Source organism: Grampus griseus (assembly GCF_964374135.1).
Source record: "Grampus griseus genome assembly, chromosome: 5".
NCBI lineage: Eukaryota > Metazoa > Chordata > Mammalia > Artiodactyla > Delphinidae > Grampus > Grampus griseus.
The window spans coordinates 8,286,236-8,308,438 of record NC_138998.1 but is presented as its reverse complement, the minus strand read 5'-3'; the positions used below and the strand labels follow the sequence as shown (position 1 = coordinate 8,308,438).

The 22,203-nt window shown below is 38.6% G+C and overlaps 1 pseudogene across 1 annotated transcript; it reads left to right on the top strand.

Moving 5' to 3' along the window:
• The first annotated feature begins 21,321 nt into the window (after positions 1-21,321).
• LOC309822641 (sigma intracellular receptor 2-like) lies at positions 21,322-21,895 on the top strand (annotated as a pseudogene). Its single transcript has 2 exons — positions 21,322-21,582; positions 21,628-21,895. The product of its transcript is annotated as a sigma intracellular receptor 2-like (transcript).
• Positions 21,896-22,203: the final 308 nt, after the last annotated feature.

Here is a 22,203-nt window from a genome sequence, read left to right as displayed (position 1 = left end):
GTAAAGCAATTCAAGTTATAGCAGATTCATAATGCAGCTATTGTAAAAATGACATTTCAGTGACATTTCTGTGAGGAGAACATGGTGATTTTGCAAATGACATGGTGAGGGCACAGCAGTTACGCGAATAACACGTTTTCACAATACGTGTGCTGAGAGCACAAATAATGATGATGACAATAATATTAATAATAATGGCATTCCATGAGAGAAAACCTTTTATCTCCACAATTCCAAAGTTCTTTAACTCACACCTATCCACGTTACACTCACTCAAATAATTGGTCTTGACTCTTTTTGATGGAACAGAGCTGAGGAACCAAATGGTTGCCCAATTCTGTAGCAAATTAATGGCAAACAGAGAATCAGAACTCTATTTTCTTTTAAAAAGTCTTTGGGGATGACTCACCAGAATGAGTATCATGCAGGTACAGGAAATTATATTTTTCCGATTTTATTGTAGATGTATTTCCATCAGTTTCTTAGGTGGGTTGTTGGTGAGCAATTAGCAACTTCTTTCTTCCTGCGCATAAAAGAAAATGTAGCATTGTTTTATTTCAGGATGAACTGAGTTGCTCATCTCAAATATGTTTATAAAATACTCTAATAAGTTAAACAGGTAAGCTACTTTTGTTAGCATGAGGGCATATTATTCCCACAGTGGATATGTCATCACCATTTTCTTTTCACAGTGTCATTATCATGTCATTAATATAGAAATTTCCCATCTTTTCCTCTACATATATTTTAAGAGAAAAAGAGCTCCTTAGCAACTACATTGTCAGTGATTGGAAATGAGGGTTGGAGTGATGGCTGTCAGCACTCATGACCCATGTGGTCAGCATTCTGCCATGAGAGTCGCCAATATAATTTATTAAACAAGCTATAAGCCAGAGAAAAAATTTACCCTTTGACCAAATGCCTTAGCCACTTGATTTGTTGATTTCATCTTGATGTGTATGCATAAAAAGTCTTACTCAAATTTAAGAATTTGGAGTCAGAGCTTAATTACATGTTATTGATACCTTGTATTTAATAGATACCTTGTATTTAATCAATACCACCTATTTAGATTGGGATTTATGTATTTGGCCTAAAGCAAAATGTGAAGCTGAGGCTCTCTCCCAGGCTTGGGGGAGTGAAAGATAGTGGTAAGAGTGACATTCAAAAATTCCAGTTTGGATCCACTTGGAAAATGTTTGCCAATAATCAGCCATTTACTTTCTTATCCATTAAGTTGGCATTGGAAGCAGAATTTGAATGTTATTTTATCATTATGTTTTTGGTCTTTTGGAAGGGTGACCTTCATGCTTAGTAAAACTTAGGCTTAGTAAAATTTAGAAGAAACAAACAAAAAAATGTTTCTTTGCTTTTCAAAGAAAGCACTTAACTCTTTTGGGAATCCAATTTTTTTCCTGGGCAAAGAATATATGGTCCCAAGCTAATTCCGTTACTGATTTGCTGCTACACTGAATACCAGAGAGCTAATGAGTTCTTCTGTTTCAGAGACTATGATTTACATCTTGTTTGGATCACTTGGTCCCGTGATGTCAAGCCTTCAGTCAGAATTCTATGGTCTGACTTCATTTTCACAGCTTGCTGGCAGTATCTCCTACATTCTGCCAACACAGGGCTCCCACGCATCTTGTCAGTGTTCGCTCAGATGACTAAATGGCAAGGTGTATCAATGCATGTTAAAGCGACAACGCAAACTTGCAGCAAAACATTGACATTGTAACATCTGCAAAGGAGTCATCACCATGTCAATAACAATAAGTAATACTGCCATTTCTCTCCCATTGTTTCAGTGAAGAAAGATACTGTTATGGGGCCAAGATGAGAAAGAGTTTTCTATGTTTCATTTTGGTTTTTGTGAAAGGTAGTTTGCAAAACAAAGGAAAGTCTAAGAAGGTATATTCAAATATTTGCAAAATGAAAGAAAGTCTAAGAAGTTATATTCAAATATTTAAAAGTAAACACCCAATATGGCGATGGGGCAAGACCCAGAGTAGAACTGGAGAAGCTGTCTGGAGCTTGGATGAGAAAAATTATAAAATTAACACTATATAAAAACCCCACTTAATCTTTAGGCTCTCAATATGGTTATTGAAGTTAGTGATGATAAGTGATAATGAAGACAAATGAAAAGGTCAGATCTCACTGAAAACTTCTGTCCCACTACCAGTTGGAGTGAAAGAAATGAAACAAAGGTCTGTGTCGTCAGGACAACTGTACCAGTCAGACTCCTCAAACAATATTGTGAAAAGGGACTGTCAAACTGAGTGCCTGACCTCACAGAGGTCAAAATCCCTTCACAGCTGAGACCATGAACTGGTGCTTGTAGAACCCACAGCATCATCTCCGGTGTTGCTGTGTGAGATGCTGGCACAGTACCTCCATGCCACTAACCCACTCAGCCCCCATCTGGGGACACTTTGTGGAAGACCTAGACATTCAATTACACTTTCTCTTGGAAGGTAAGTTCAACATCTAGTTTAGAGTTTTCTACCCAGTTCTGAGCAGTCTTGGAATTTAGTCAAGGCAGCGCAAGCCCCATAAAAAAGAGTGAGAGCTGAGTGGGAACCCCAATCCCACTTTTGAATATAGCAACTCCAATTTTTAGCTAATATTTCGTTCATAAAAGGGGCTCTACTGCAAGCATTTGTAAACTACATCTCCAATTTCACCCCTTATTTCACAGAAACCTAGAACGAAGAGAAGTGATTGATCCAACATCAAGGCTCATGAGGCTAAATTCAAGTGATTGATATTATGATAATAATATGGGAATTATTTTGCCAAATCAAGAGAGAAATTATAAATGTTGGATAAAATCTGGTGGCTGGAAAATGAATAAATTAGAATGCAACAGAAAAGCACTGGTATTTATGTCTGCTGTCACTCTTGCTTTATTATTTCTTAGCCAGAAAATGTGGTTCTTCTGTTAGGAATCTTAGTTAGGCCAAATATACAAAATAGAAAATTCCTGTGCTGGTAACAAATTTCTCAAGATGAGGAGGCATTGTGGACAGTAGAACCATTTCCCATCCCTCAGGTGTTTCATCCCAAGAGCTCATATTGGTGCCAGAAAAGGAACTCTGCCCTTGGCAATATGTTGGCTGTGATCTAGTATACTGTGATGCTGAGCCCTGACCTTGGCCATCCAGAGTTCAAGGTTCTGGGCAAAGAACAGTGGTCCTCATGCTGAGCTCCCAGGCCCACGCGATGGGGGAATCTGTATCCTATCAAGCTACCCACATCTCTTTCTTCTAAGCCCAGATTCCTGATGTGTGCATAAGATGCCCTTGGCTTCACTTTGTGCAAAGCCCTTCCCTCTGTTGTCTGGCTTCCTTTATTCTTTCAGGGATAGCTGCTGCTGCCAGCCAGCCCACAGCACCGTTCTGAGATGCCTCAGGGAACAGCTGGAACTCTCCCAAGGGCTGATTTTACACCACCAAATCTGGTACCAAATACTCTCCACTTCATAGAAAATATGGAAAATATGTTAAGGAAATACCACTTAGCATCGGAAGTTCCAAAAGTGACCAAATATTATTGTGAAAATTGCTTACCCTATTTATTTGTCACCTATTAAATCAATTTGTGGGGGTGAGTATTTTCTGTATTAATGTATCATGTTTTTCTGAAGCTCAAATTGAGGTCACAGATTAGATTCACTCACTGAAAAAAAAATGCAGCTTTCTGGTGTCGGAAGAGGAAATATTCTTGCTTCTCTTTAGATTCTAAATTGTATTTCTTCACATAACCCTTCCCCTCACTCATCTACCTGCCACCTTTTAATGCTCGGAGATCTAGAGCTAGAGGTTTCAATAAGGTGCTATGCCTTTAAAACCAGTGAAAGCAAATGGGTTTTAATAACCCAACAGGATCTTGGTCCATCATAACGTTTAATCTGCATTATATCTCACTTCCTAATCGCTACTTCCATTCCAGTTGTAAGCAGAGAGGGTGGGCGAGTGAGGCATTTCAGATAAGTGCCAGTAAAACAAGTTTGCCTTACAGCTGCTGAGCCCCAGACACACGTTCACACGCCTTCTGGCCACATTCAATCGGATGATCCCATAAACTAAAAATGATCACCCCTAATACTAACACCTCGTCTCCTTCATTGTTGCTGGTCGCTATGGTGCTGCATTCGACTGTGAAGAATTCACCGCCATTATAACTCTCAGTGTCTCTCTCTCTGAAATGTGATCTAATTGCAGAATCCACACCTGTTCCACAGTTCAATAGAATTCAGCTCTGATGGAGGCAGACGCAAATAACACACGCACACACACAGGCACACTTGCTCACACACACATAGACGATTACCTAGGAGTTCAGTGGGGGTCAAAAATAAATAAATTGATCAAAAGGGTGAGCTTATCAGGAAATAATATTGTGAAAAGGAGGGGGAAAAAAGGCTGTGTTTTGTGGTCACTGGAAGATTGCTGATGGGTGCATAAATAAGGCATGCTGGAACATCTGTTCTTTGTTGTGCATTCAGCTTTTTAATGTGTTCAAAGAGCAGCTCTGACGCATCGCTGACTACCACTCCCCATCCGAGCAACATTTTACCAGAAAATAATAAACCTTCCTGGTGGGGTGCAGGGAGCCAAGGCATTCGGGCAATGCCATTAATTTGGAAATATCTCTTTTTGTTGGGATTTTAAAATCTCTCTCCCTTTGAACATTGCACAAATTTGGGACCCAGCCTAGCATCCCTCTCAGGCTAAACATTAAATCAGTCTGAATATCTATTCAACCTTTTTTTTTTTAAAAGTCAGTAAAGGAAAGTTGGGAGGCCAGTCAAGTCCAAGTTTATAGGCATTTCCCCTCTGATTTTAATTCTATTAATGTGAGCTTCTATCTATCGGGATGATTTTTTTAAACATGTTCCAGTATTTATTTGTACTAATAAAATTCAGAGGCAGCTGAGGTCCCTGACAGTTGAACAATATTGGCTGGTTATTTTGATACAGTGTGGTAGGCAGCACAAGATTAAAAAAAACGGAGCATCCGAAACTGAGAAAAACCAGCTTGAATTCTAAAATAAAATTTTAGCAGCATGGATTTCTCTTGCCATAGGCTATGAGGCTACTATGAATTTCAGATGCATTTCCTGAGCTGTCAATGAGGTGGAAAGATGAGATTGGCATTACGAAGATTTGTCGCGGCTCCATTCAGGGTAATTGCAAGCCAAGGTGGAGCAACATTAAACCACCACCCAAGAAGAGCTGTTCATGTACGTACAGTATAGAAATAGCTCACCAGCCAACCTAAGAACCAGGGTGGGGATTTCTTTATGTCACTTTATTTGACTTTTACATCTCCCCCTTTTTTTTCTTTTTTTTTTCTGTTTTATTTTTTAAATTAATTTTTATTGGAGCATAGTTGATTTACAATGTTGTGTTAGTTTCTGCTATACAGCAAAGTGAATCAGTTATACATATATACAAATACCCACTCTTTTTTAGATTCTATTCCCATACAGGTCATTACAATCTACTGTGTTCCAGATCACACGTTCAACTTTTTGACAGTTCAGAATTCTTGGTTAAGAGCAATGGTTCTGGTGTCAGGCAGGTTTAGGTTTGAATCTCACTGACACCAATTTTTAGTTATGGAATTTGGGCAAATTATTTAACCACTCTAACTCAATTTATCACTAGTAAATTTTTTTAAAAAATAAGGCAAAGTGAAAATAAATGAGGTGATGTGTTCAAGACTTAGGAAAATGCCTCAATAAATGGTACTTATGCACTCATCAAACCTCATTCTTGTTCTTATGCCCTGACACCTAGCAATTCTCTGTGCTTGATTTGCTCTGACCTTTCTGACCCTCATCTCCTCTTTGATTCTGACCTCCTCCTCTGACAGTGACTTGATAAGTTAAGAAATAATCCTTATCTAAATATGTCCCCAAGGCTTTAAAGTATCTGGGCCAGGTTCAGCTTAACCAATGGCTATTTTCCAGACTCTTCCCACTGGTCCCTCAAAACCAGTTCTGAATCTTTGTTCCCATTTAAATTTGAAGAAGCCAACTGCAGCAATTGCCAGGAATACCTTCCTAAAAACCTACAAATGTAGGTTAGAATGAAAGGTAGCTTTCTCTGCAGTCAATATAGAGAGTTAACCATTCTTTTTGACCTCCAGAAAACATTAAGCAAAGAGATTCAACCAAAGGCTGATATTCTCCCCCTTTTTTAGGTCACAGCTCAGAAGCACTGCAATACCAATTAGCTGCTGGGGGGTGCTTCCATAACCAGCTGGACTACATCTTGTGAAAGGGAGACAGGACCTTTTGGGTACAGGGCTGTTGTTTAAACTCTTTCTTTCCAACATTCTCGCTTTATAATCTTGGTGTGTAGACTCTGGTCTTCCTATTCTTGGCTCAGTCAGCGTTTTCCACAGGATGGTGACCATTGGATCTATGTCAAGGAAAGGGGCTCAGCAGCAGGCCCTGCTTCTGGGAGGCATTCTGGGTACAGTGGGCCACCCAGAGCTCGAGTGTATGATACCAGAAGACCGATGTTTGTGGTTAGATGGTCACATGTTTTAAATAGAGTTCCCTGTGCTCTACAGTAGGACCTTGTTGGTTATCTATTTTATATATAGTAGTGTGTATCTATCAATCCCAAACTCTTAATTTATCCCTCCCCCCCCTTTCCCTTTTGGTAATCAGAAGTTTGTCTTCTGTGTCTGTGAGTCTATTTCTGTTCTATAAATAAGTTCATTTGTATCATTTTTTTAGATTCCACATACAAGCAATATCATATGATATTTGTCTTTCTCTGTCTGACTTCCTTCACTTAGTATGATCATCTCTAGGTCCTAGATGGGTGACATTAAAAACAAAAAATTCTATCCTTTTGTTGGCTTTGCCTGGTCTTCTTTAGGGTTTATTTGGGAATTTACAATGTTCAAGATAACGTAATCTAAAGATACTGGAATTGTCATAGATTAAACCTAATTATGTTATATTTGATGGTAACTTTGCTGCCTAAAAATCCCACAGAATGACAACTTTCTAAATGGTCAACTAAAATGACCATTTCCAAGGGTGCGTTCTACTCTGTACTTTCAGCCCCATCAGCATGGAAGTAAATGATGATTTATGGACAACTATAAAAAATTTAAGAGAATTTAATAATCTTAAAATTGCAAGGTGTATTTTGTGGATGTGTGGTTAGGATATATTCTATACAGACTTAATGCACATAACAATTGTCCAGTTAATGGGTTTTCACCACAACAACGCTGGAAAAGTTATCCTATTTATCAAACAACTTCTTCTTTTTTTATATAACAACTTTTAACCCCCCAAGCCCACTAGATAGACATACTATGAGAAGTGATGTTTTGACATTATTGTTTCAGGCAAAGATATACTAATTGACTCAACATAAGTATCTAGTCAGAGAATAGGATGTAGAATTTTAATTTCATGCCCTATTTGGATGAACCCCCAAGTTTTGCATTGTGTAGTATGCAAACCAGATAAAAGGGAGGAAGATGTGGCATTTTCTATGATGCGTTTTCAATGTGTTTCAAAGCTCAACTTTACCCTTTTGGGTTCACATTTTAAAAATATATATATATCCTTAAGACAAGGCTGTGTGTTTCTGACGTTGAAGGTGTGCGTGAAAATCAGTCTCCTGACTTTCTACCACCTTCCAAAAATGTCTCTGCTCTGTAGTGAATGCTGTGAGGCACAGCCTAGGTAGGCCTTTAGTCCTACAGGATTACCACCCAGTGTCTGGGCTCAACACACAATCCACTCTGGGTGTCATTGTTAAAGTGAAGAGAATTACCTTGACTGAGGTATTGATACATTCCCAGGTGCAGCCTCACCCCAATGACTGGTCAAAGTGGGAGTGTAAAATTTGGGCCACTTCTTAGCAATTCAGGACAATTTGGAAGGTCCAACCCAGCTCCAGAGCTCCCAATGGAGTTGTCTGAAGAACTTGCTGAACCACTCTGCCAATCTTACTTTCTTTCCTTCCCTTCCACAGTGTATTGATCCTGGGATCTCTCCTTAAAATTTTGTCATACTAACCTCTGTTTCAGAATCTCCTTCCCTGGAAAGACTCTACCTGCAGCACTGTTTCATCTTTTTTCCAGCCACCACCAATAATCATCACCTTTGATGAGTACAATAAACTTTCATTATCTTACATGTTGTGACAAGCTATACTTATTATCTCATTTATTACTTATATAAACTTGTTTTTATTGCTCGATTAATAGATTTTTTTTTCAATCTGGGATATGACTCACATACCTTGAGTTGTGATGGAGTGCATTAGAATTTTTCCCATTAAAGTTAACAAAACATTGTTTTCTTTAATGCCTTCACTCGGCAATGAGACTTTGGGAGAAGCTGAAATTGCTGAGTGATGGAGGGTGTTGATAGAGGTTGTATCAGTCAGAGTGCTCTCAGCTGCATGGGACTGAAGATCCAGCCCAAAATGACCTGAACAACAAGGAACTCATATTCTCTCAATTAGTAAGAAAATGAGAGTCAGGAAAGTACCAGGCTGGATAATTCAATGGCTCAATCATATCATCAAGGACCTACCTCCTGTCCCTCTTTTCAGACCTTCATCCTCAGCGTATCAGCTACACTTCATGTGGCACAAGATGGTTGCTTCCATGATAGGCAACAATGTCAAAGGCTAGAAGAGGGGAAGAGAGCTCGGCCCCTCCCTGAGTCCATCTTTAAGAACAATAAAACCTTTCTCAGAAGTCCCCTTAGTAGACTTCACTCATGTGGACAATTCTGCAGCACCTTCTACCATGGGAGGTTATGGTGGACTTGAGTTGCCCACAGTCCAGCTCAGTGACACACACCTGTCCAGGATTTTCTCCCTCCTTGTTCTTTCTTGCCTGTTCCTCACTCTTCTTTTCATCCACTTTCCAAACTTGTCTCAGGCTCTGTTTCTTGGGGTAACTTGTACCATACAAAGACACCTCCTCCATCATTAGGGAGCTCCCACTTCCAGCTCCCTTGACATGAGTAAATGCATCCCTACCTGCCTCTGGGCCTTCCTGGCATCCCAGGTATATTTTCAACTTCTTTCTGCTAACATCTTTTTGCACCTTTGGCAGAATCTTCCTGACCAGTATCTAAGAGGACCCCTATCTCAGCTCTCTGTCTTTGCAAAGGAGCCTGTTTCTGGTTCATAGAAAACTCACAAATCATAAGGACAAACAAACAAAAAACACAACAAAAAACTGGCCATGCAGGCTGATCCCAACATACTCATCTTTCTTTCTTCTACCACCAGCCAGCCTTTTATATATTAGATTTCTCAGGAGTGAGGGAAACATGAAACCATGATGGCACCCAGGCTCAAAGGATACACAATGAACTCTCCAAAGGGTTTCCCTAAAACCCTGTCCCCTGCCCCTCACAGCTTCCACTTTGAGGGCACAGTGGGATTCATAGCATACCCACTGCTCTCTCCAAAATACTAACTTTTCATCTGATCTTTTTTTCCCCTTATCTTCTTCAATCTTTTCATGGGATAAAGTGGATGATCAACTAAGAATTACAAATTTGGTTATCAAACATTTCCTTTCCACATCCTATATGGATGTCTTATGCTTTGATTTGGAAGGTGATCTCTATTGTTTTGGAACATTATTAAAAGTAGTTACAACTTAATATTATTGGTATACATACACAAAGGACAGCAGCATATGAGTGCTCTGAGCCTCTAAGATCTGATCATTGGTATAGAATTGTTTGATTGTAATTGACTTTGTGGTCTATTTGGAATAAGTATAAAGATGGAGAGTTCCTGGTGTTCAATGTGTCAAAAAGATGGCAAAACTTAAACTAAAGATCACCCTCTTTTAGGAAATAATTGATGGGCAAAGGAATGCTGAATTAGGGATGTGTAAGTGGCTCTTCTAGTCTCAAGTCTGTTTAATTCTTTGTTGGTGATTAAAAATATAATCATTCCCTCATGTAAAGCTGTTTTCACAAACTCGCTATAACTCTTTTTGTACTTGGGGGCCTCAAAAGAGGGAAAAAATGATCCAACTGGTGAAGAGAGAATGGGGAAATAAATGGAGTAATTATGAGCTAGAGTGACAAATAGTACTTAGGCAAATACCAATTATTTCTGCAAAATCCACAATTTATGGCAAGAAATCTCAATGTTTATATATTGATCAACTTTTATTCATACCAGAAGAGAATACTTTGTAATAAAGATTTCTCACTGATTTGGAGGAAAGTGTATTCCACTAAAGTGTTAGATTACTGTCTCATCTCATCATCTCTTATTTTTACCACCACAACAAAATCTGCTTTATGGGAAGAAAAATATTGTACTGTATAAATCTCTTTATGAATGAAGGAGCCTAAAAAGGAGAGAATTGTCCAGGTTCTGTTTACTATCTGGCTATTCATGTTAATGTATTTTCTGAAATGAAAGTTGATTTGGGTAACTCTTGCACCAAAGCTGCTGACAAAGATTTATGTGGCTTCACCACAGTGAGTCTACCTCACTTTGAATGACAACAGTGACGAACGCTATCCCTGCATTAGAGGAAGCATTTTTTTAAATCTTATACATGTTTTACGGAAGGCAATTTTTGGTTCCCAGCATTATGGAAGTGGAAAGTAAACTTAGAGATCATCTCATCCATCCCCTTCTTATCATGAGATGATGGAAGCCAGAGAGATTAAAGAGATGCACTGGGCTAATGGCAAAGGACTGTCTAGAATCAAGTCTTCTAATTCCAAATCTAACATCCTTCCCACAGTACCACGCAGGGAAGAATAATAGCAGTTAATTCTATCAGCCTAAAGAGGCATTACAACATTGCTCTCTGAAATAGACCTGAGCTGGTTAAAGTATGGGGGAGTGTTCAAGTTATAAGTGAGACATGGGACTTTTTTCACTTCCAAAATGGGAAAGGAGATCAGTTTTCACTTGATATTTGACCAAGAATTCTTTCTGTTATATTGATAATCTCACCCACACTGTGACGATGGTGAACCAAACCAATGATGCTTGTAAACGAGCCTTTGCTCTTTGTAGTTATCCACGAGTATCACCGTGAGCTGGTGCCCTAGAATGTCTGTATAGACATCTGGAAGCCTAACAAGAGAAATCATTAATCTAATGGACATTGTAACTAAAAGAACAATCTTCCATCCTCCCACTCTAATTTCCAACTCTGGATAAAATTAAAACATACTTTATCCTTATTGCTTTCCATTTAAGGTTGTAGTGGCTACACTAGCTAAAAATATAATTTTTTACCTTGTAAAGAAAAGGTTTCATCTTAAGTGTTTGTATGTGACTACAAAGGGCTAAGTAGCTTTGTTGCTTGAAGAGACCCTTGTACACCAGCATGCCTGTAGCTATGACCAGGAAGGCCCAGAGAGAATAAAGAAAACTTGATGCTGCCCACACCACAAAGAGAAACATCATTTCTGCTGGGGCAAGAGGAAGATCACATGGCATATATGGGGTTTCTCCCTCTTTTGTAATATCGGTGTGAAATGCACTGCTTCTGAGAATTCTACTTTTATCTTGGGTGGTATCTGTGTTAGATGAGAGAGATTATCCTCCTGAATATTACAGAAGATGAAGAGAAATTGCCACCACACATGACTGAAGAGACCTTGAGGGGGGTAGGCGCAGATGCCATAGTGCACACTGGGATGGCCTGATGAATAATCTTGGGGTTATTTTAGGCCAAATAATTATGACTCTGGGAAATACAATTTGTAGATTATAATATCTGCCCCCCTTTCTTATGAGGAAAAGGGTGCACATCACCTACCCATGATAGAAGCAGGCCCTGTGGAAAAGATAGGAAGTGTTCCAGAAAGGGGGTAAAGACTTGTAATGGGAAGACATTAGAGGGCATTCTCTCTCTCTTTGAGGAAAAGCAAATCTAGAAATTTGGGACTAACCTCAGGGAACCCCCATGAAGGGTTTAAGCTTCTGTTCTTCACCATTATACCAGTGGTTCTCAACCAGAGGTGATTTTGCCCCTTAGGGGCTGTTTGACAATGTGTGGGTATCTTTTTATTGTTACAACTTGTGGCCAGGTGCTGCTGGTGTCTAGTGGTCCAAGGCCAGGGATGCAGCTCAGCACATCATGGTGCTCAGGATCATCCCTTAAAGCAAAGGATTATCCAGTCCACAATGCCCATAGCACTGAGGATGAGAAACCTTACCTTACATTCAGAATAACCACAGTGTGCATCCTAATTTAAGTATTTTTCCTTATGGTTTCATTCTCAACCTATCTGTAAAGTGTGTCCTGCATATATTGTCTTGTATTTATAGTGTTATGGGAGGAGATCAGGAGAGGGCAGCATGGGTACACATGGTCTTCCTCACATGGCCCCTCCTTGAGGTCTATGCACTGGTAGAAACATCACATCCAGAAGGGGAAAAGTCCATGGTTCCAAAAAGTAACCAGCTGCAGAGAGCTAGGTTACCCACTGTGCCATTGGTTTCCTTATTGTCTCTGAGACCCAAATCCGCCTTTTCTCTATATTCCACTAAGAGTCTGACAACTATTTTTCCCAGATTCCCTTGCTGGATAGATTTCCGTTAGGTTCCTCGTGTCAGTGGGAGGCCCTGACAACAGACTGGAAGCTGAGGAGGTGGAAGGAAAATCTTCCCTCTGGTCTTCAGTCCTGGCTTATTTCTCTAGCAGGAGAGGGCAGCTACTGCTTCAACCTCCAGGTTTTTAAAACACTTCTAGACCCAGCCTTGTGGCACCCCTTTATAAAGGGGTTACATCATCAGCCCACTACTGTACCCCTTTTTGATGAGAGCACCAGCTGTGCCTCACCCACTTCAGAGACCTGACTACCACCCATGGGACACCCCCCATCCTAAACTCTAGTAACATGGGGACCTTCCTCTCGACTCCTGGGTCCTGTGAGCACAAATTTCTCCTTTGGTTTCCTCAACCCTAAGAGCTGTAGCTGCTTTCTATAGTTATGATGATTTTCAGCCCTTCTTTTTGCTCTTTTAGTCTTCAGCACCTGTGTAACCAATTGCTTGTATTAAATACCCTCCATTTGAATATCCTGCATGGCATCTTTTTTCTTGAATGAACTCTGACAGGTATACCTACGGGTTTGCTGAGAGGAATGGGCAGAAGTTGCCAGAGGAGAACAGAAGCCACAAAGTGGTTTGTTTGGGAGGCCACCATGAGATAACATTCTTTTCCTCCTAACACACCTTGTACTGCTCAAATGTGGGGAAGCTAACACTTACATAGCATTGATGACATAAAGGTGTTTGCTCCTCATCTCTGTGGTACAGAGGATGAACTCCTAGGTGAGCCGTCCTTCCTCTCACATGGAAAGACATCTATCTTTACACTGAGATAATGGTGAGCAAGACATTATAGTCCCTGGTAAAGAAGCTTCCTGACAACCAGTGAAAGAAATAGAGAATTCAGATTACTGTGGGAAGGTACAGGGTGGAGAAAGCCCTGTCCTGCAATCAATCTAGTGGGAGCTGCCACAAATACTCCCCTCTGGGCTGAGGGCTTGCTGTTGTTCAGGCAGGCTCCCAGGAATAACAAGCAAATTTGCACAGACAAGAGCAGTGATGTCATGAATGGTTCTAGACAAGCAAGGACTATCAGATGTTAGTAATTGTATGACACATTCCCATTTCAGAGATGTTAAAATGTGAGCAAATGCTTGTAATAGAAATGATTAAATATTGAAATCCAGAACCCAGAGAGATAAATGGTAACCAAGGAGGCTAATACAAACAGAGTGTATATAAACAGGAAGGAAAATACATAACGACAAGGACAAATACCTTGAAAATGGAAACAGCTCTCCACTGCAGAATTAGAATGTGGAGAAAACTCAGTCCCACAGCAAGGTCCTCATGGAAGTCTCCAGATTCAATCAAATGTAAATACTTCATTGGCATGAGATAAACTTCTTTGTTAACATCTTCTGACAACACTCTTATGGGTTGTGTTTGGCCCATACTCCTACTTATGGATAGAAACAAATTGGAAAATCAAATTTTTATGCCCTGAAAAGTGCCGCTATTATAGTACTCTGGTTTCCAATGACCCTATATATTCTTATGTTCTGTCTTATGCGTAATATGAGGGTCTATAATTTTGAGAAAGACGAAGTCATCCCTTTTATGAGTTAGTGGTTGAGTCCTACATGATAGCAGGGTTTCTCTTCTCTACCTGCAATAGTTACCTGTGACATCACTTGGACACAGTTATAGCTCATAATAGGTTATTCACAGCAGCACTGGGCAGAGGAAGAAGCTAGGACATGGCCTCAGATCTGCACAACCAGGCAGGATAGCTGGGATACCTGGTCCAACAGTAATGATGAATCCTGGAGAGTCAGGTGGGTCATTAAAAACTAGTGTCCTTGTCTTCAAAGAGCTTGTAGCCTCTGATGGAAGACCAAGAAGTGAACAAACTCAAGATAAAGCCACATGTTGAATACCAACATAGGGATGTGTGCATCAGGTTCTCTGGGAGCATGAAGAAGTGATATAGTAAATGTTTCTGTGAAGCAAGGTCAAAATTCAAAATGGATGCAATATTTGGGTTGAGTTTTAATGAATGACTGAGAATTTCCCAAAAAGACAAGGTTGCAAGGGAAGGCGGACAAATTCCAGGAATAAAGAATAGCATGGTGAAATCCCACTCCTGGGCATATATCTAGAGAAAACTCTCATTTGAAAAGATATATGCACCCCAAGATAACCATAATTCAAAAAGAGTCATGTACCACAATGTTCATTGCAGCTCTATTTACAATAGCCAGGACATGGAAGCAATCTAAATGTCCATCAACAGATGAATGGATAAAGAAGATGTGGCACATATATACAATGGAATATTACTCAGCCACAGAAAGAAATGGAACTGAGTTATTTGTAGTGAGGTGGATGGACTTAGAGTCTCTCATACAGAGTGAAGTAAGTCAAAGAAAGGGAAAAACAAATACCATGTGCTAACACATATATATGGAATCCAAAAAACAAAAACAAAAATGATTCTGAAGAACCTAGGGGCAGACCAGGAATAAAGACGCAGACCTAGAGAATGGACTTGAGGACACAGGGAGGGGGAAGGGTAAGATGGGACAAAGTGAGAGAGTGGCATGGGCATATATACACTACCAAATGTAAAACAGATAGCTAGTGGGAAGAAGCCGCATAGCACAGGGAGATCACCTATGTGCTTTGTGTCCACCTAGAGGGGTAGGATAGGGAGGGTGGGAGGGAGACACAAGAGGGAGGAGATATGGGGATATATGACTCACTTTGTTATACAGCAGAAACTAACTCACAATTGTAAAGCAATTTTACTCCAATAAAGATGTTAAAAAAAAGAAGCTAAAAACAAAAAAGATATATGCACCCCAGTGTTCATAGCAGCATATAGCAGCATAGCCAAGACATGAAACTGTCCATTGACAGATGAATGGATAAAGAAGATGTGATACTCACACACACACACACACACACACACACACACACACACTCACAATGAAATATTACTCAGCCATGAAAAGAATGAAATAATGTCATTTGCAGCAACATGGATGGACTTAGAGATGATCATACTAAGTCAAGTAAGTCAGACAGAGAAAGACAAATACCATATGATATCACTTATATGTGGAATCTAAAAAACGGCACAAATAAACTTATTTACAAAACAGAAACAGACTCACAGACATAGAAAACAAACTTATGGTTACCAAAGGGGAAAGGGGATGGGCGAGGGATAAATTAGGAGTTTGGGATTAACAGATACATACTACTATATATAAAATAGATAAATAACAAGGACCTACTGTATAGCATAGGGAACTATACTCAAAAGAGAGATCCAAGGATGGAATGCTGGGTCATTTTGCCCAACCATTTGGGCAGAAGGAAAAAGAGAAAAATAGAAGGTAGTTGGAAAAATAAAGGCCAAGGAGACAGGAGGAGGACAGAAGAGAAGAGAGTAGAATCATGGAAAGAAGGTGGAAATAAATTTATGAAGGAAGGCATCAATGTTTCCATGTGTAGTGGAAAGTTGAAGTGGAAGACCAAAGTGTGTTCTCACAATTGGGAGGCCACAGTCATCTTGGGTGGAGTGTTTGAGTGGGGTCGCTAGGGGTGAAAATTGGGGAGATTAAGGAACAAAAAGGAAATGGAAAAAGCTAGTGCAAACTAGTTTCCCATGACAATGGAAGGAGAAGTTTGGCAGTAAAGGAAAGAAAAACAAGGTCAATGCGATGTTGAGAAGAGATGGGAGAGACGTGACTGTGTTTTTATGGTGAGATGACAGAACAAGTAGGGACAGAGATTCATGGAAGGAGAAGAAAGGGAAGAGAATCTTGGGCACACAGGGAGGGAGCTGCTCTGGAGGAAAGATGTCTTTTATTCTAAGATGGGAGGGAAGAGTAAGTTTGATATAAACATGGGTTCATCTAGTAGACTGTTGGTCCATGGTGAAAAGGTACGACATGATGGCAGGGAATCCAAATGGCTGCTAACACTCGTGGTTAATGTGGGAAATCTATCTATTTTTTGGGGGGGAAATCTCTAGCTTAGAGGCTTTTGAAATACTGGTTAAAAACATGGGTTTTAGAGGATGACGGGCCAGTAAGTAGTGATTCTGACACTCACTATCTGAGTGACCTTAAGTTGTTTAAATCCTTTTCTAGGCTTCAAGTCCTCCATTTGTAAATTGGGGACTATAATAGTAACTATGTTGAACCATCTTGTAAAGATTAAACAAAATCATACAGGTGAAGTTTCTGGCACCTCATAGGTATTCATATATAATTGGGCTTCAAAAAAAAGTGAGAACAAAGGTAGACACTCAGATATATGTATGCACCAGGCCAACTAGGAAACAGCAAAAAGAATCATTGGAACTTAGCTGTAATCCAGGAAACTGGCTGGGATTGGCAGAAAAACACTTCTGAGAGCCACTTGGAAGTCCATCGGTATGGCTGGTCCTGTGGAAAATAGATCTGTATTGGCACCCAAATCTAAGCCCAATTGAGAGGTCGCCACAGCCTCTGAGACATGTCCTGCTTATTCAGATATTCTTAACTTACTTCCAGGTAAAGATGGCAATGTAAGCACAGGAAGCTTCCAAATTCCTATTAAAGCATCAAAGGGAACACAAGAATTGGGAACTCCTGTATCACTGCTGGGAGCTAGAGAAGAACACTTTTCACATGTAGAGATGTCAAGTACATTTTTGCCAATGGAACCTTATCTATGAAAGACACTAGGACTCACTCATTGAGAAAGTGGTACAGGCTTAAGAGGAAAAAAGTGAAGGAGATCTTGAAGGCATTTTAATAATACCCTGAAATATAGGGTCCATGGTGGGAGGGCATGACAGGCTTGGGACTAGCAAGGAACTTCTCCCTTACAGGTCCTAAGAACCTGAGGGCAGCCACTGCTTGGGGCCAGGCCCTTGTGGTTGCACCATACGGCCAGTAGTTGGGCTCTGCCATGGAGGATTCTCCACAAAGTCAAAAGTTTCTTTTTCAGCCTACTTTGTGGTAGCAAAAAGAACTAGGTCAGGTCATTCCCGATCTGGCTTCTAGCACAATGGCTTAGCCATACACAGAGGAAGTTTGACCTCGGCTCACATAATGTTAGAATAAATCTCCCATCAGGATGTTTAATCACTGAATGGGTAAAATGTCATATAGCATAAGATCTAAAAGAGGATTAGAACAAAAACCAAGTAAACTTTGATGGGATCTAAGAAAAATCTATTCAGTGTTTTGCAGAGAAATAACAGGCCAGATAAAATAGTCATCATTCAAGGATGAATAAACAGGTAAAATAGAACCTCATTATGAGGCATATGAAAAATTTTGTAACTTCAAGAAGTGAAAATATAGGACTCAGGAGGCAGAGGAAGAGTGTACTTTTGAAAAAGATTTACTACAGGAAATGCGAATAAATTTTAAACAGCATATGCTTTGTAATCTAAATAACATTCAAGGACCCCAAGAAACAGGAGATGAAAAATGAGAGAAGAAAATATATTGAGGTGAGAAGGAAGCTGGTTAAGAAACTAGAATACAGAGTAAGATGAAAGAAGGAAAAATGTTATAAAACTGAATATGAAATATCAAAGTGGAAAATGCATTAGAAGCAATAAAGTGCTTAATGGGCAATGTTTATAGTGAAATCAGTAATATAGAGGACAGATGTGAAGCACTCTTCCAGAATTAAAAGAAAATGAAATTGAGATAAAAAAATATTATGAAAAGAGATGATGGAGTCAGAGGGCAGAGAGTGGAAATCCAACATGAAGAAAACTAGTGCTGCCAAAGGAGACACCTGAACAAATAGAAAAATAGCAATGTTTTATATATATATATATATATATATATATATATATATATATTTAAAGTTAAAGAAATTAACTTCCTGAACTTAAGTAAGTAAATATTCAGATCAAGTGAGCTTGATGAATACTAGACAAAATTAATATAAAGAGACCAGTTTCTATGGAAGTTTAAAATTTTAATTTTTCATAAAAAGAATTCTGGAAGGCAGGAAAAAACAAAAGAAAATAATCAGGACCAGAAGTTAATAAAGCAACATCTTCAGAGGCCCAATTTATTAAGATCTAAGAATGCTAAATCTGGACACATTATTATTCACATTTGAAGTCAATAAAAAAGCATTCTCTGATACCAAGTGTCGAAAACTAAATTAATGAAGTCGTCTTCATGAAAGAAAAATCAAAGTTTTCCAGACAATTTTCATAAAATGAATCCAGTTTTAAAAACATCCTGTACAAAGAAGATGTACAGGACTTAAAAGGACTGGCAGTAAGTACTGAAATATTTTAATGTGGGATCAAGTCTAAACCGTTGCAAATACACTGTAGCTACAACAGAGATTGGACACTTCACCTTTAATGCTTGAAAGAGAAAATATAACATGTAAATAATAATACTTAGCAAATAAGATGTTGGGTCTAAATCCCTAGGTAGTGGAGGAGACCTCGAGGAAAGAATGGCAGGCTATTGTCTTTATTGTGCAAAGGAGGGAAAGTGGTAGACACTGATTCTTTCCCCTTGATGTGGACAGAGAAATACAGTTGCTTATTTTTTAGAGGTAAACTTGAGCAAAAGTAAAAGTAGGATGCATACTTGTACATCAGAAAAGAGAAAAGAAAACTTGTATGATAGAGTCAAAGATAAAGATCAAAAGAAAAAGCAAAGAAACTGAAAAAAAATGTAAATCAATTTGAGTAAGCACAAACATATAATTTATGACAAATATGATAACTTTATCATATTAAATGGCAAAAATCAGGTCATAATCTGCAATAGTTGTCTATCAAAGATACCTACGAAAGATAAACACAAGAAAATTGAAAGTATAAGATTGTATTAAGATATAAAAGAACTACTCTCCCCAACTAACAGTTGGAATTACAATCATATAAGATGAAGTAGATTTTCAAGGGAAAAAATTTAAATGTCTCATAATCTTTCTTTTTCAGTGTTGATAGGAAGATCCCAAATTAAAATGTATCAGGATTCAACTTCCATGTGCCAAATAACAGTATATAATAAGCGTAAAGCAAAAGCTGTTAGAATTTGAAAGAGGAATTGACTGCAATGGATGCACAGTAAGAAAAGGAAGCACTTTTCTGTTCTTAAGAGTTAAAATAGGCAATAGACAAAGAAATGGAGTATCTGATAATATCACCAATTGAGTCAATTTGAAAATACACATGGAAATGTAATAACCTCAAATATAAGATATATTCCCCTTTAAAATATTTGGAAACACTTAAAATTTTATATATATTTGATCACAAAGAAAACCTCAAAATTTTCTAAAAGACAGATCTATACAGACCATATTCTTTGATCAAAATGCAACAAAATTGATAGTTGAACAAGAATAATTTCAAAAAAATTTCCCCAGTTTTTGATGAAAAGAAACAAAACAATATTCTTCTGGGTCAAATAGGAAATTCAAAGTGTAATTACAAAATACTTAGAAAATTATAATTATAAGCAGACTACATATTCAAACCTGTGGTATTTAGCCAAAGCTATAATCAGGCAAAAAACATACTTTTACTATTTTTAAATAATAAAAGAAACAAATGAATTAAGCCATTAACTTGAGAAGCTAAGAGCAAAACAAAGCATGACTAAGGGGGAAAAAAAAGAAAAAATGATTACAGATGAAAGCAGAAATTAAAATTTGTAAACAAAAAGGAATAGAATAGAGAAATAAATCTGAGTGGTTCTTTAGAAAAAAGCAGACAATATATAGAACAAAAAGAATAAAATATACAAACCTCTATTCTAATCAAAGAAAAATAAGAGATGAGGAAAAAATTAGGGATAAGAAAGGAAGTGTAATCTTAGACATGAAAACATCTGAAAATCTTGATATAAAGAATTATTCTCATGCTTATCAAACATGAATATTAACTGCTGAAGAAGCAGGAAACATTCTTAAGAAGAAACTGAAAAACAAAAGTAAATATTTACCTATTCAGAGGATTTAAAGCAAAATTATTTCAAAATTTAAAGAACAAATAATTTTCTGACTTATTAACTCTTTTTAATGTCTAAGGAGATTAAAATACGTGGGAAAAGAATCCCAGTTCAAAACTCTAACACCGAAAATTTATAAAACTAACACAAAAGAGAAAATGACAAAGTAACCTCACAAATATTGAGATTTAGATGCCAAAATCTAAAATGCAATACTACATTTACCCAGCTGTTTGTGAAATAATGAAACAAACCCTAGCAGGTTTTCTTTCAAGAATGCAAAGATAATTCAATATTATGAATTAATTAATATAATTTTCAAATCTATATGTCACAGAAGAAAAATAAAGCGATTATTCCAAAATATGTCAAAAACTATTTTGCAAAAAATGCAACATCCATTTTTAGTAAAAGCACCTGATAACTAGGACCAGAATAGGAATGAAATCTTCTTTCTCAAGTTGGTGCAGATTATTTATCTCAATATGTGATTATCTAACCATAAAACTCTAGGAACATTGACTTTAAAAGAAGAAAAAAATACAAGGATGTTCTTTATTATAAATACTACTCAATATTGTGCTGCAATTTCTAACCCATGAAATAAGATCAGGCACAGAGGGAAAAGGATTAGTGATTGATGAGGAAGAGGAAAATATTACTATTTACTCATATTATGATGGTCTATCCTGAAGTCTCATAACCAGGAAAAATATCAGTTAAAAATGAAAAGCCTGGTAGTCTGGGATCCTGCTCTGCCCAGCTGATGGATGATGGGGTCTCTGGGTGCCCGGCATGGCTTGGAGTGGCTGCTGGTCCTCTCCCACATCCCCATCACCTTGCTCGTGGACCTGCAGGCGGTGCTGCCTTGTGATCTCTACCGGGTGGAGCTGAGAAACCTGCGGCAGTGGTATACTGAGGAGTTCAAAGATCCCCTGCTACACAACCCCCCGGTGTGGTTTAAGTCCTTCCTGTTTTGCGAGCTTGTGTGTCAGTTGCCTTTCTTTCTCATCCCAACATAAGTCTTCAAAGTGTCCCCATGACGGATGCTTTTAAAAAGAAGGTGGCCATACCAGTGTTCATGGAGGCTGCAGGTGGATCCGCACCCCTGCAATCAACTACTCGGTTGACACCATGACAACTCTGATTCCAATCCTCTCCACGTTTCTACTCCAGGATTTCTCCAAAACCAGTTGTTTCAGAGGACAAGGACCTAAGACTTTCCACCAACGACTATTCCATATATCTGCCTACATCACCTACTTTCTTATCCCTATTATACTTCTCCTTTTCATGTTGTGGAACCCCTACTACAAGTCTGAGGAGAAAAGAAAGAAAAAATGAGGAAAAATAACCCCGGGTCCAGGGGAGAGGTGACCGTAGGGGATTTTCCTGTTGGACCCAGTACCAGGAAAATGCTCAGAAAAAAAAAATACCATGTTTTCAGTAGTATTTGAAACACACCAGCAGCAACACGCATGACCAAGACACTGGCAGGAGGCACATCAAGCCCTCACTTTCCAAGGACACTGGCGCAAACAGATCATCCCAGGAGAAGAGATTTTTTAAAGTCTCCTTGTTTATCCTCTTTCCAAACCTTAGTCTTCTATTACTTTTTACACACCACTTAACATAAGTTCCCTTACTCTGAG